General features: G+C 36.2%; 1 protein-coding gene and 1 pseudogene across 5 annotated transcripts in view; one reads left to right on the forward strand and one right to left on the reverse strand.

The window, feature by feature from the left end:
* NLGN1 (neuroligin 1) overlaps positions 1–14,416 on the reverse strand; it is an 884,133-nt gene that overhangs the window by 504,481 nt on the left and 365,236 nt on the right. The gene's annotated exons all lie outside the window — the stretch shown is intronic.
* Positions 845–1,430, forward strand: LOC136173470 (peptidyl-prolyl cis-trans isomerase A pseudogene; annotated as a pseudogene).

Here is a 14,416-nt window from a genome sequence, read left to right on the forward strand (position 1 = left end):
AATCATCTGTGATCCCCAGTGAAGCGGTTTTACGCTTTCTACTCTATGCACTCAAGCCCACATGGGTTGACTCTCTTACCATGTGAGCTCCAATCTGCTGGGGACACAGCTCTGTGCTCTTTCTCATCTGATGCAATAAATGTCAAGCTTACACTGGATACTGTAGAAACACTTTTGAATCCAGTGATCAAATGGCCAGATTCATAGGGTAGATACTAGAGCTGGAAAGGGACCTTGCTGAGTGACTATCAAATCCTCTCACTTCACAGGTCCTCAACAAAACAAAAGTAGAGCGTGAAATGACTTTGCTGGTCCCAGAGCTGGTCAAAAGCAGGGCTAGGTCAAGATTTCAGTTTCCTACTAGTTAGCTCCTTTAAAATAAGTCACATGGCAATAAAGGACAAGCAGGGAAATGGAAAAACTGAATGTGGAAGTATCAGATATAATATAGATCTTTTTAAAATAAACCACAAATTGATAGACTTACCATAATTATATTACAACTAAAAGACTTTAGGACTTCCCTAACTAGTATTTTATTTAGAAGTCACTGAAATTAAACTTTAAATAAAAATAAATATTTATAGAAACACCTTTAAATGGAAAAGCCAGAAAAAATATTAAAAACAAGCCAAGAGACTAGGAAGAACAAAGATCATAGAATTTAAACAAAATAAGTAATGTAAGTTAAGAGGAACACCTTCCTCACAATGAATATGATTAGTAAACTAAATTGTTATGGGATAATTTAAGTGCGGACAAATGAAGTAGTCAACCTGACTTAAAAGAAGAGCAGGAGGCCTTGCAGATGCCTCCACTCCGGAGCCTCCTGTGCTATCTAGCCATGGACAATCCCATCGTGTTCTTCGACATCGCTGTCAACAGCGAGCCCTTGGACCATGTCTCTTTCAAGCTGTCTGCAGACAAAGTTCCAAAGACAGCAGGGTGGTGATTTCACACGCCATAATGGTGCTGGTGGCAAGTCCATCTATGGTGAGAAATTTGAATATGGGTATTTCATCCTGAAGCATACAGGTCCTGGAATCTTGTCCATGGCAAATGCAGGCCCCAACACAAACAGTTCCCAGTTTCTCATCTGCTCTGCCAAGATTGAGTGGTTGGATGGCAAGCATGCAGTCTTTGGCAAGGTGAAAGAGGGCGTGGATACTGTGGAAGCCATGGAGCGCTTTGGGTCCAGGAATGGCAAGACCGGCAAGAAGATCACCATTGCTGACTGTGGACAAATCTAATAAATTTGACTTGAGTTTTACTTAATCATGAGACCATTCCTTCTGTAGCCCAGGAGAGCACCCCTTCACCTCCATCTGCTTGAAATATCCTATAATCTTTGTGCTCTCGTTACAGTTTTTTGGGTTCCATATTTTCCTTATCCCCCTCCAAGTTTAGCTGGATTGCAAAGTTAAATTTATGATTATAAATAAAAACTAAATGATAAAAAAAAAAAAAGAGAAAGAGTAGCTAGGGCTAATGAACAGCCAAATAGGCCAATGAAATAGTGAAATGTTCTATTATTCAGTCACCAGTCGTGTCTGACTCTTTGTGACCCTGTGGATTGCAGCATGCCAGGCCTCCCTGTCCCTCACCATCTCCCAGAGTTTATGTTCATCTCCCAGAGTTCATGTTCATTGCAGACGTGATGTCATCCAGCCATCTCATCTTCTGAAGCCCTCTTCTCTTTCTGCCATTGATCTTTCCCAGCATCAGGGACTTTTCCAATGAGTTGTCATGTGGATTAGATGACCAAAATACTGGTGCTTCAACTTTAGCATCAGTCCTTCCAGTGAATATTCAAGGTTGATCTCCCTTAAGATTGACTGGTTTGATCTTCTTGCTGTTCAAGGAACTTTCAGGAGTGTTCAGCACCATAGTTGGAGGACATCAATTCTCGGGCATTCTGACTTTTCTGTGGTCCAAAAAATGCTCTGTACAGATCAGCAAATTACTGGTTGTCCAAAAACCCCTACTCTAGCACCTCAGATGCTTTAGCTCTAGCCCCTTCCTCAGATGTCCTCAGTGTAGCAGATTTAATAAATCTACTAAAGGATCGATGCCTGGCACAGCAGGGGACTCCCAGCACCAAGAGACATCACTATATAGGCTGATAGTCTTTCTGACTAGACAATTTATATTTTAAATATTACCTCCGGACTAACTGGAAAGACATTTCTAAACCCAGAAGCCTATGACTCTAAAATATATTTTCTAAAATATATAGTAATACTTTTTGGTATTGTGAATGTGTTTAGATAGATATGGATGTGTGTGTGTGTTTAGTTGTTGTTTGCTGTTGTTCAGTTGCTAAGTCATGTCCAACTCTGCAATCCCGTGGCCTGTAGCCCACCAGGCTCCTCTATCCATGGGGATCTCCAGACAAGAATAGAGTAGTGGGCTGCCATTTCCTTCACCAGGGGATCTTCCAGGACCAGAGATCGAACTAGCGTCTCCTGCATTGGCAGGCAGATTCTTTACCATAAGCCACCAAGAAGTCTGTATATATAGGTTTAGAGACAGACAAACACACACCCACACTGACTTCAAATACTGACTCTTTCAGGTGCCAATTGTGTAACCTGGGACATGTTTTTTAACTTCATAGATTCTTAGCAGCCCAATGCCAATCCTCCTTAAATATTGTTGTAATAATTAAGGTACCTAGGAAACAGCTTAACATAGAGAAGTTTGGTTAAATTTTTGCTTGTCTTGCACCTCTCTCCTATCCATTGACTCAAAACAAACTCTTAATATGCACACACATACACACACACACACACTTCCTATCATAACATGTTCTAAATAAAAAGGACTTAGAATTAGGTCATTCCCACTCAGTTATCTACCAGCTATGTGACTTTTGCAATGTTCTTATGCTCTGTATTACTCAAGCATCTTTAAATATCAAGTTGGAAAATGCCAACAGAATAGAATAGAATCCAGTAAGACTATGTTAAAGTACTTCTTCACCCAAGAACAATTTCCCTATTATCTACACATAGCTCCATATTTTGACAATGACAATATGGGAGAAATAGCTTTCTGGATGATCTTGTGCCTAACAAATAATGGATTTTCATATATTTTTAACAGGCTAAGCCAAGCAGTACAGCATACTGATTAAAGTAGAGGCTCTAGAACTCAGCTACCTAGTTCAAATCCTGCCTTGGCTAATTACAAGTTCTATGATCTTAATTTCTCTATTTCTTCATATCTTGGTTTGTAAAATAAGGACATTAATAATGACAGCTACCTATGAAGTTGTTATAATAACTAGTCAAAAATATCAAATTGCATACTTGATACAATGTAAATAGTGAAAGTCACTCAGTCGTGTCTGACTCTTGCGACCGCCATGGACTGTAGCCCGCCAGGCTCCTCTGTCCATGGGATTCTCCAGGCAAGAATACTGGAGTGGGTTGCCTTTTCCTTCTCCAGGGGATCTTCCCGATCTAGGAATAGAACCCATGTCTCCTGCATTGCAGGCAGATTCAATAAGCAACCAAAATACTAGCTATTGTAGTGAGGTAGGTGGTATTATCTTTAGTTAATAGTTTAGGAAGTAGAAATTAGTGAACTCGTTCAAGAAAACTGATACTATGTTAACTACTCCACATGGCTGATCACACTGACACCTCACAACTATCCCAAATCCCAGGATTATTATTATTCTCTTAACAGGTGAGTTGGAGAGGGAGTCTAGGGAATAGAAAAATAACAAATTAGTCCAGTATCTTTTTCTGTAAACAGGGAGCTAGGATGTGGAGCCAGATCTGTATTATTCTGAAATTCATACCATCAGGACTATTCTGTGCCCTCACAGAATATCACAAAAATGTTTTAAAATTGCATTCAGGGAGATCAATAGAATAGCAGTTAAAATCCAAGGGAATCTCAATGAGATGGATATATCTATATCTTAAAACTGAGACCCTCTTCTCACTCTGCTTCTAACCTATTAACGGCATAGATGCATCGAAATGATGAAGAAGACAGTAAATGAAACAATTACAAATGCAGGAAAGTAGAGCATAAGATGTGCTGAGTAACTCTTCTATGGTAGGAGGAAAGAGAAACAAGACTGTATACAGAGGATTAAAAAAATAAAGACATGTGTGTACTGTGTCTGCAGAAGGAAGCAGTCTCATTCTAACAGAGACATTGAGTATGCAGGAAACTAGCTTTATACAAGCAAGGCAGCCTGGAAGAAGCCAGGAAGCATGATCTATTTAGATGGAGAACATCACATTTGAACCAAATCTGTTACTTTTGTCTCAGGGCTATGGACCCCACAGGCAAGTTACAGCCTAGATGATGCAGCTATGAGCAACTGCTCTCACAGTACCCAAAGGCCTTACAGGCATGAGATGGTTCACCTGCCAGGATCTTAGTCAAAGAGCCCAAATTAGTAACAAAAGAACTAGGTTCTAGGTTGAATTCCACCATTTAATCTGTGTGACATTGTTCAAGTTATTTCACATCTCTAAACCTCCCTTGCTTTAGCTGTAGAAAGGAAAAGACGGAAAAGGAAAAGAAGGAAATGCCTTCTATCTATCTCAGGAGATTATTGTAGAATCAAATAAGATGATGTTTATGAACATATTGCAAAAGGCTTTTCTCATGTAACATAGGAACCTTGTATTATGTAATTATTAGTAAGTGAAGTGTAAATCGTGGGGATTACCAATTGCAAAGGTCACAGTTATGACACAAAGAACTGGCTGCATCACATATTCAAAAGAAAAGTATCTATGATCTTAAAGAAGAAATCCATATATACTTAAGACAATTATTAAAGTTAAAATCAACTTGCATCCTTACATATCTATAAAGAACAAGCTTTGGAATCAAATTTCCTGTTGTTCATTCTGGCTCCACTGCCCTACCTATTGTCAGACTTTAAGCAAGTTACTTGAAAACCCTGGTCCTTGATTAATCCATCTGTTCACTGGGAATAGAAATATTATGAAGCTCATATATTAAACATGGTAATAGGGCTTCCCTAGTGGTCCACTGGCTAAAAATCTGCCTTGCAATGCAAGGGACATCAGTTCAACCCCTGGTTCAGGAAGATCCCACATGCTGCAGGGCAACTGAGCCCATGTGCCACAAGTAATGAGCCTGCCCTCTCGACACCGCAGGCAGCAACTACTGAGCCCAACGGGCCACAACTGCCGAAGGGCGCTCAATGTGCCCTACAGCCCACGTTCTGGGGCAGGAGAAGCCGCCAAAGCCTGTGCACAGATGGAGGGTGGCCCCCTACTTGCTGCAACTAGAGAAAGCCTGTGTACAGTGACAAGGACCCAGCTTGGCCAAAAATAAATAATTTTTTTTTAAGTGGTAATATAGCTGGAACTTTTAAGCCAGTCTCTGGTACTTTTTTAAGGACACACTAAATATTAAGAATTATTATTAAAACCGTAATTGAAACATTAAAAAACTAGATTAATTGATATTAGGGCAACTGCACAAGAAAACAAAATAGGTATTTTATGGTGTCCTTATAGAAGTAAACATTCCATGTGTATTTAATAAACCTATTACCCTGTTGATATCGAGCCATTATAGATTTGAAAATGATTACCAGCAAATGAAAATTAAAAAAAAAAAAAAACTTTCCTCTTTTATCATTTTTGGCAAAATGTCAGGTCTGAATTTGCAGCATTATAAAAAAATACAGAAAATTTAAAAGCAAAATGTCATAACAATTCTTTATTTCCATTGTAATAATAACCATCAAGAAGAGAGTTGACAGGTTTGAGACAAGCTAGCATTTCTCATATTTTACCCAGTTAAGACGCCAAAAAAATTTGCAGTAAGGTTAAGAATGATATTCAGGATGAGATTATGCTTTTAAATGATTTGAACATTAAAATATTCTTGTTCATTCCATTATCATCTCAGACATTCTAGCTTTATTTTATAACGTGTAACATTTTTTAAAAGGTGAAATCACACCATAATAAGCAGTTGCTTGAGGGTAACCCCACTCAGAGTGAGCCTTTAAGACGCTCAGTTTAAGAATATCTATAATAGGAAGCATGACCAGTGAAAACTTGCATTCTATTTTGTGCATGAACTGTGTTTTGGGGAAACCCATGAGCAAAATTAAGGCATTTGATCTTCAAAATACAAACATGCCATCTTAAAAAGAGGCTTATCTCTCAAGTATTTAATAGTTACTGGATTACAAGAATCAATGCGGGATAAGAGGCCCTATGCTTTATTGATTTCTCCTTCCACACATTTTCATTCTACCCTTTAAGCCATTAAAATGCCACAAGTTACTTTTTGCAAGATAGTTCAAAATAATAATGCTTATCAAAGATGACATATTTAATACTTATATTTTGCTATTGGCAATCAAGAATGCCTTTGAAGAAAAAAAGAATGTGCCCATATAAATATAAATGCTTTTACATTTAATCTCCAGTATTTTTACAATGAAAACAGAAAGCACATTTTTTTCAAATATGGAAATCACATTTGATTTTGTGAAATATTTCATATTTAGATAAACAGCCATGTCATGAATATCACAGAATTTTTATTTTAATATAGAAAACTGGATACAATTGTATTAAAATGTAAAGCAATAAAAAATATGTACTTGACTTCAGGCAAGAGATGTGTTTCAAAACTTTGCACATGAATCAATGTTTGTAAGTTTTAGATACACTAAGAAATGTTGCAGCATTCCTGTGGTGAATTATTTGGATAAATAAATCCCATTTACAAGAGAATAATCACTCCAATGTGTGTTTTCTAAGTTACCATCCCCATGTACTTCCCCTCTGAATAGGATTACATCTGTATTTGGGTTCCCCAGGTGGCTCAGTGGGTAAAGAATCCGCCTGCAATGTAGGAGACACAGGAGATGCAAGTTTGATCCCTCGGTCGGGAAGATCCCCTGGAGGAGGGCATGGTTACCCACTTCAGTATTCTTTCATGGAGAATCCCATGGACAGAGGAGCCTGGAGGGCTACAGTCCATGGGGTTTCAAAGAGTCAGACATGACTGAAGTGACTGAGCACACACATCTGTATTTATTTAGTATCAAAATCTGGCTTTTCTTGGCTATATTAAGAAACACTATCTAATGTTTTAATTGCATAGAATTAGAGTTCATTTATCCTTTGTGATTTACCTGAAGATTACTTTTCATTGAGAGCAAATGAATTTCAACATGATTTTGTTGAAATGGAGTAGAAATGTGTAGGCAACTAAATTGTTCCACACATTCCTGATTAAGCAGATGGACAATGAAAAACCTCACAAGAGAGCAAGAACATAAAAAGACTAAAATGGTTCATCATCTTAAAAAAGGAAGAAAGGAAACTAAACAGATAGATTCAGGACAATTTCAATGCACAATTCACACTTGGAAAACTTCCCCACACTGCCCTTTTTCTGCATTTGAACTTATCTTTCAGAATTAATGCCTATAAAAAATAAATACAGTTCAGTTCTCCAGACAGTGCTTCTCCAACACGTTTCCATAAAAACACCTAAGGAGTTTATTAAAAATGACAATTCTTACCTCCCCTTTCTCCTGAGACTGGTCATGGTTCAGCCAAGAATCCAACAATTTAATGATGACTGAGGTCCATGGGCTAAAATTTGAGGAAAACTTGTGTTCTAGATTATTTTCCTATTTAGGGGAATATTGACTCTTTTTTTTCTGTTTTGACCCTCAACTGGAGTAAATGAAAAGTTGTTCATATATATATTAAAATTGACCACACCGTGTACATGCTTGGCTATGACACATATCAGTTGGAAATGCCTGTGTGACTGCAAACTCAACGCTAACAATACCTTCTCTTTGAGAAGACAATGCCCAGAAGAAATAAAGTTGCCCACTCCAAATAAAGTTGTATTTTGTGGGAATATTTAAATAGATAGAAGGTAAATCTATCATATATGTAGATAAAAGCAATGCAAAAATATATGTGCCATTAAACATACTAAGTAGCTCTATTCCTTTGCTTTCACATTTATAAATCTACTAAAGAAATAATCTTTATCTCAAAGTATTTCACACCATACTGGTGTGAATAAATAAAATTTATTTGATTCTGACAAAATTTTTGATTCTTTGGGGTTCAGCTATCAGCAAGGATATCTACTTTACTATGGCACATAATGGAAGGAAAAAGGCTATGTAGGAAATCCTAAATTGGGAAAGGTCATTTTTAGACAATGAAACCAGTGTGAAGCAGTTCAGAACTTTCTTTTTTAGAATAATTAAGGAGTCTAACATAAGGAAGATGTGAAAATTGTCAAGAAATATCCAAGGGGGATAAACATCAAAAAGTGAGAGAAATTTACTCCCTAGAACGTAATGAAATAAACAGAAGTATAAAAATGCAATAGGAACAGAGTACAGTGATCCAAGGTTGGTAGCACCATCTGTGGCCTGGGAAATGAGGAATTCTTGGCCTCTCTCTAGGGCAGGAGCCGGGGAAGCAAAGGAACTATTATTGTCTTAAGAACTAAAGTCTTATTCTCTTTGTCTACAGACTGTGGATATCTACGTCTCTCTCCCTGTTTATGTGTGTGTCTATCTTTGTGTGCATGGAATGTATATCTGCTTCCGTCTGTGCTATTTCTTTGTGCATGAGCACATGTGAGTTTTTCTGTCTAGTTAAACATGGGTTTCATTCTTCTGGAGTTGCACGTCGCTCACTTTGCTTTATGTCTAAATGTCTCTGAATGTATGAGACTCTGACCAATTATGTCTTGCTGCTTATTTGCATGCTTCACCCTGCCTCGTGCATCTCTCTGACCAGGCACCTGCTTTTTACCTACCTGTCACATATATTTCTCTGTGTCTCCATTTATGAGTCTCTCTTGCTGCTTTTGAATGTCTTTGATACTCTGTGTCCCATTCTGTTTGTATTTTTTGTGTCTTTTCCTCTGTGAGCCTCCCCGCTGCATCTCACTGTATCTCCATAGTGGCTGTCTCTGAGTTTGTTTTAGACGGCATGCATATCTCGTTCTGCATTTTCCCCTTACGTATCTCCCTTTCTCTCTCTTTTTGTGACGGTGGGTATGGTTTGTTTGCGAGTGTGTGTCTTTCTTTTGCTCCCATTTTTGTGTGCATCACTGAGTCGTTATCTCATTGTGTTCACTTTTCTCTGTCTCTCTGTTCAGCATGCCTGTGGGAGAGTAGGCAGACAAGAGAAGCTCCCAGGATACACACCCTCTCTCAGACCCAGTCTGTCAGTGAAAAGACTTAAGGAAATTATTTAGCCTTTTACTGCCTCTACAGAGCTACAGCTAACATATTCCATAGAGAGATGTTAATATTCATCTTCCTTACCTTTTCTAGTACATCTGTTGACACTGAAGTTTTATACTTAGAATATCTATTCTGTGATCTAAATATCATTAAGCTCTATTTCCTCAAGAAGAAATCCATGTATAAAAGCAACTTTTTGTAGGATTGGTGTGAAAATTACAGATGTAAACTTCTTAGCACACTACCTACTACATAGTTGGTGCTCCATAAATTCTATCGCTACTTTCAGGGCATAAATTTTTGTTGAAAAGTTAAATTCCTCTAAGGAAAACTGCTATGGAATCAAATACTTTAAAGAGAAATTATGTCACACAATGTCTCTACTTTTTAAAAAACACAGAAGAACATTATAAAAGGGACCTTGTCAAAGAAATATTATGACAACTTTTTGGAAGGAAAATATATTAGAAAACAGATTTCCATACTTTCAGTGATCCATGGGATTAATCAAGTAGCTCTAGATTATGCACATCCTTAGCTCAATTAAAGTACAACCCAAATGACATCTAAAGCATGAGATAACCTACCGCATCCTGTTCATGTGGAGCAGGTGAGGTCATTGAGCATAGGGAGACTAACTCAGTAACTTGCCCTAAGTTACAGGCCACAGTAAAAAAATGTGCTACCAAGACCCATTTCCTTCAGGTTTATACTCCATGACATTTATAATGCATCTTTCTGTATCTACTAGGAATTTCAATTTTTTTTAATATAGTGTATCCTGTAAATAGATATTCATTCAAAAAGTTGAAAAAGCAATCAATAAATATCAAAATACATCAAAAAGCCATTCCCCTAACTCCCTGTTCCTTCCTTTTATGTTCAATCCTGTAGATAACTATGCTTCGGTTTTGTGTGTGTCGTTTCTGTATTCTTCATGCAATTTCAAGAAAATTATTTCTACAGACATGAATAATTATAACCTATATGTATTTTTACTATTTTTCACATAAAGGATAATATTCTAAATTAACTGTTTTGCTCCTTGCTTTTTTTACTTAATGATATATCTGGGAGATTTTTCTGTATTCATAAATATAAAACTTCCTCATCTTTTTTTTTAATTTTTAATACTGGATAGTGATTTCAGGTTTTTTAAAAAAGAAATCTAATTAATTGTGAATACTTAAATCAAAGGGGGAAACCGAAGCATGGTAACAAGATATAAGGCTGTAGTTTGAGAAATTCCTATAACAATTTTCATTCATGGGTGGTAAGGAACAATGCAAATAAAAGGAACGAGCTGCGCTTGGAGCACACAATAAAAGTTGCCAAGTCATACCTGTTCCCTTTTCTGTTCTCCAGGGGCTGTCTGAGGCATGGTGAAATACCTACAGTTACTTTACTATTTATTCCCCAAAGCAAAAGTCCATAAAATGTGAACTTTGATAAAATAGGAGCTGTTAGAAGGAACTGAACTTTTTGAAAATATGCAGTGCTCAGAACTACAATGGTGAGTTATCAGTTTACCAAGACATACACAAAGATTTTTCAGTTTTGTACAATAAATTTTTAATGATTTTATAGTAAAACAAAGTTGCTGAGATTTGTCTTTAATTCCATTACCTTTATTACATTACAATTAATTTGGTTATCTGTGTATTATGAGGGAATTAGCATTTGAATGACTATGAGCCTGTCAGGAACCTTGCTAGATGTTGTATGTACTTTATCCTACTTAGCATTTTCAAAGACCTATCTTCCCTAATTGTCATAAGGTTACACAACAAGATGCATGTTTGATTTGACTTACTCTTCTCTATCCATCCACAATTTACAGGAGACAAATATGACTAAAAGCTTCAGAAAATTCTCCAACAGTAGGATTGCTTTTGTGGGACTCACAGGACCAGTTGTAATAACAGTAACTAAGGGAGCAAGTAGAAGCAGGTTCATCCACTGTCTTGAGTGTTGCCCAGTGAGATCTCAGACTCCCCTTAAATCTCAGATCAAGTGAAGTATAATCAAATAAAATTGCCAGAAGTTATTTTTCCATGACTGAGGCACATAATACAGCCCACGTTTGAGCTATATAACTCTATTAAGAACATGGGATGCTAAATCTACTTTATATTTAAAAGGGACTTCATCTTTTTTGAAACATGTATCACTTCACTGTGTTCTCCTAATCACCTTGTACATCAAGGGCTGATGTTCTTGTTTTAAAATACATCCATCTTATACATATAATCACAGAAACATTGTAAGTTAACTCCACCTGTCCAAAATCCCATCACTAAGTAGTGATGGCAACTATGTTACCCATGTTTGATCCAATACCTTTCATGGAGATCAATCTAAACCATCTTCAGATTCAGAAATGACCAACTACCCATGATAACAACATAAGCATTAAGTCATTCCAAAAATGAAATGATAAAAAAAAAATGGCAACTAAAACATCCATCAAATCCATCCATCCATTAGCAGTGAACCAATTCAATCTTAGGCATTTGTTAAAATAAATTAGATAGATCCATAAGTTCTGATATTAAAATTATGTAACACATGATTAAGAAGAAAAGGTATATTTCAGAACAAAATGAACAGCATCACCTCATTGTACAGAAAAAGAATTAAACTTACACATATTTATATGCACATATATTTACATATAAATATGTACACATAAATTTATGTGTACACATAATATGTACACATATTTATATCCTTCCCTGGAAGGATAACTAGAAACTGTTATACATGGTTTTCACTAGGGAGAAACTGGGCTTCCCTGGTAGCTCAGCTGGTAAAGAATCTGCCTGCAATGCAGGAGACTCTGGTTCGATTCCTGGGCCTGGAAGTTCCCCTGGAGAAGAGATAGGCTACCCACTCCAGTATTCTAGGCTTCCCTGGGGCCTCAGTGGGTAAAAACTATGCCTACAATGTGGGAGACCAGGTTCAATCCCTGGGTTGGGAAAATCCCCTGGAGGAGGGCATGGCAACCCATTTCAGTATTCTTGCCTGGAGAACCCCCATGGAGAAAGAAGCCTGGTGTTCTACAGTCCACGGGGTCTCAAAGAATTGGACATTACTGAGCGACTAAGAACAACAGAATAGGGAGTAAGTATACTATGTGCTATGGGGAAATAGGTTAAATGTTTACTTTTTCACTTACACTCATCTCAATAGTCCATTTTTATCATAAATATATATATATATATATATATATATACTTATCATTCAAAATATCATATGGTCATAATTTTCAACTACTGTTACACTTGAGACAGATCAAATAAATACTCTAGCCATACCCTGAAATGTTTGCTTTCTTTAGATTACTTTTTGTTCTATGATGCTTTGACTTTATTGGTACCAAAATCTCTATTGACTCTTTGAATAAAGTTTGATTTCTCCAATTAATTATAATGTTAGAGAGGAGTTTAAATTACACAGGGATAAATGTGTTGAATTTTTACGTCATCAGTAAAATGGCCACTCAGAATGACATTCTGGTTAGATGAACAAGACACACACTATTATCTTGAATACCAGTGCACACGACATTGAAGGTACAGATGGGCAACTTAAAAGTATGTTCAAGAAACATTCTCTGAACCTTTAAAGTCTTCCAGTTATTTGAACTCACCATAGCAATTATTTCAGCGATAAACTATTGAATCTGATTTGAGACTGATATTTAAGACATAAATATAACATTTGAACCCATTTATGATCCCAATAAGCACACACACACACACACGTACGCATGTATTTCTATATCATAGAGAGAGAAACATGTAAGAGTTGTTTTTATACTGTTAAATATATAAACCAAGTGCCAGCACTAGCAACTGTAGACTAATACCTTCCTTAACTCATATTATCATGTAGGGAAGTTAGAAGCATTGCAGCGTGAATTAAGGACGAAGTGTCAACCTTAAGATTAAATAAGGACTTTTCAAAGAATAAATGATATATTCCACGGACAGCTGTCTAGAAAATGTGCAGCTTTTTATGCATACAATGTTTAAAGTCTGTTCATGTATTTTTTAATTCCCTGACTCACAGACCACACAGGTTAATGGATAGCACTTTTTGGCAAACAAACAAATAAATAAAAATAACTGACAGAAAATTTTTAAATGTTAAAGAACATATTTCTCCTATGTTGCTCCTATTTAACATGGAATGTTAAAAGAATTTATAAACAGAAGCATCAATTTGTGAAACCTTCACATAATCTTGAAAAAACAGTGGTTGATGAGAGAAAGCTAGTAAAATATTTTTCGCTGTTTGACTACATATTCGGCTACTCATCCTTAAAGTCTGTTGCCCGTTGCCTGGGACCCACACAGTCAGACTTGTAGCTGACAACTCTTCTCAAAATCTATTTAACTAAAATGCAATCAGTTTAATTTTATCATTTCTGTAACAGGCAGATTCATCTTAGGTTCTACAATAGTTCAAACCACATTAACCATTCCTACCATACTGCTTTCAGTTGACTTGATGCTTCTCTGGTTTCTGCAATATATTGTGAGCATCTGAAAGAAGGGGGTCATGTCGAATTCATCTTTATACCTTAAGTCACTGTCTAAATCTTGACACATTTTAGAACTCAGTAAAGGTTTGTTAAGTAAAGGAGAATAACAAATATTAAGGTAAATTACTTGAATCAGAGTAGCATTTCACCTAAACTGGATGACTTCTAAAAAAGAATCAAACAAATCTCTTCTACCTAAATAGTTACAGGTACCAATTGGTATTAGTTAAATTATAGCATTCACAATGTTTATTCTGAGGCTTTTCAGACACCTTATAGAAGAAGAAAAAATTTTTAAAAATTCAGTCTGTGTTTAATACAGTGTACTCAACTAAGAACAATCAAATAATATTTTCTAGAAACAAAGTGTTAAAATGAAATTTTGAGCTAATCTCTAATTAATGAGAATATCAAAATTTTCTAAATCTTACTGTTTCAACAACCCTAATTATTACCATAGATCATTGATGTAAAATTCATCAAGAAACTATCTCTTATTTATGAATATTATTATTTAAAATATGTGCTATTTTATAAATAAAACATTAAATGTGATGCTAGCCTATTTTAATTATTTGTTATACCAGGGACAGATTAGGTTTACAAATTAA

The sequence above is a fragment of the Muntiacus reevesi genome, chromosome 8, assembly GCF_963930625.1.
Source record: "Muntiacus reevesi chromosome 8, mMunRee1.1, whole genome shotgun sequence".
Classification (NCBI taxonomy): domain Eukaryota; kingdom Metazoa; phylum Chordata; class Mammalia; order Artiodactyla; family Cervidae; genus Muntiacus; species Muntiacus reevesi.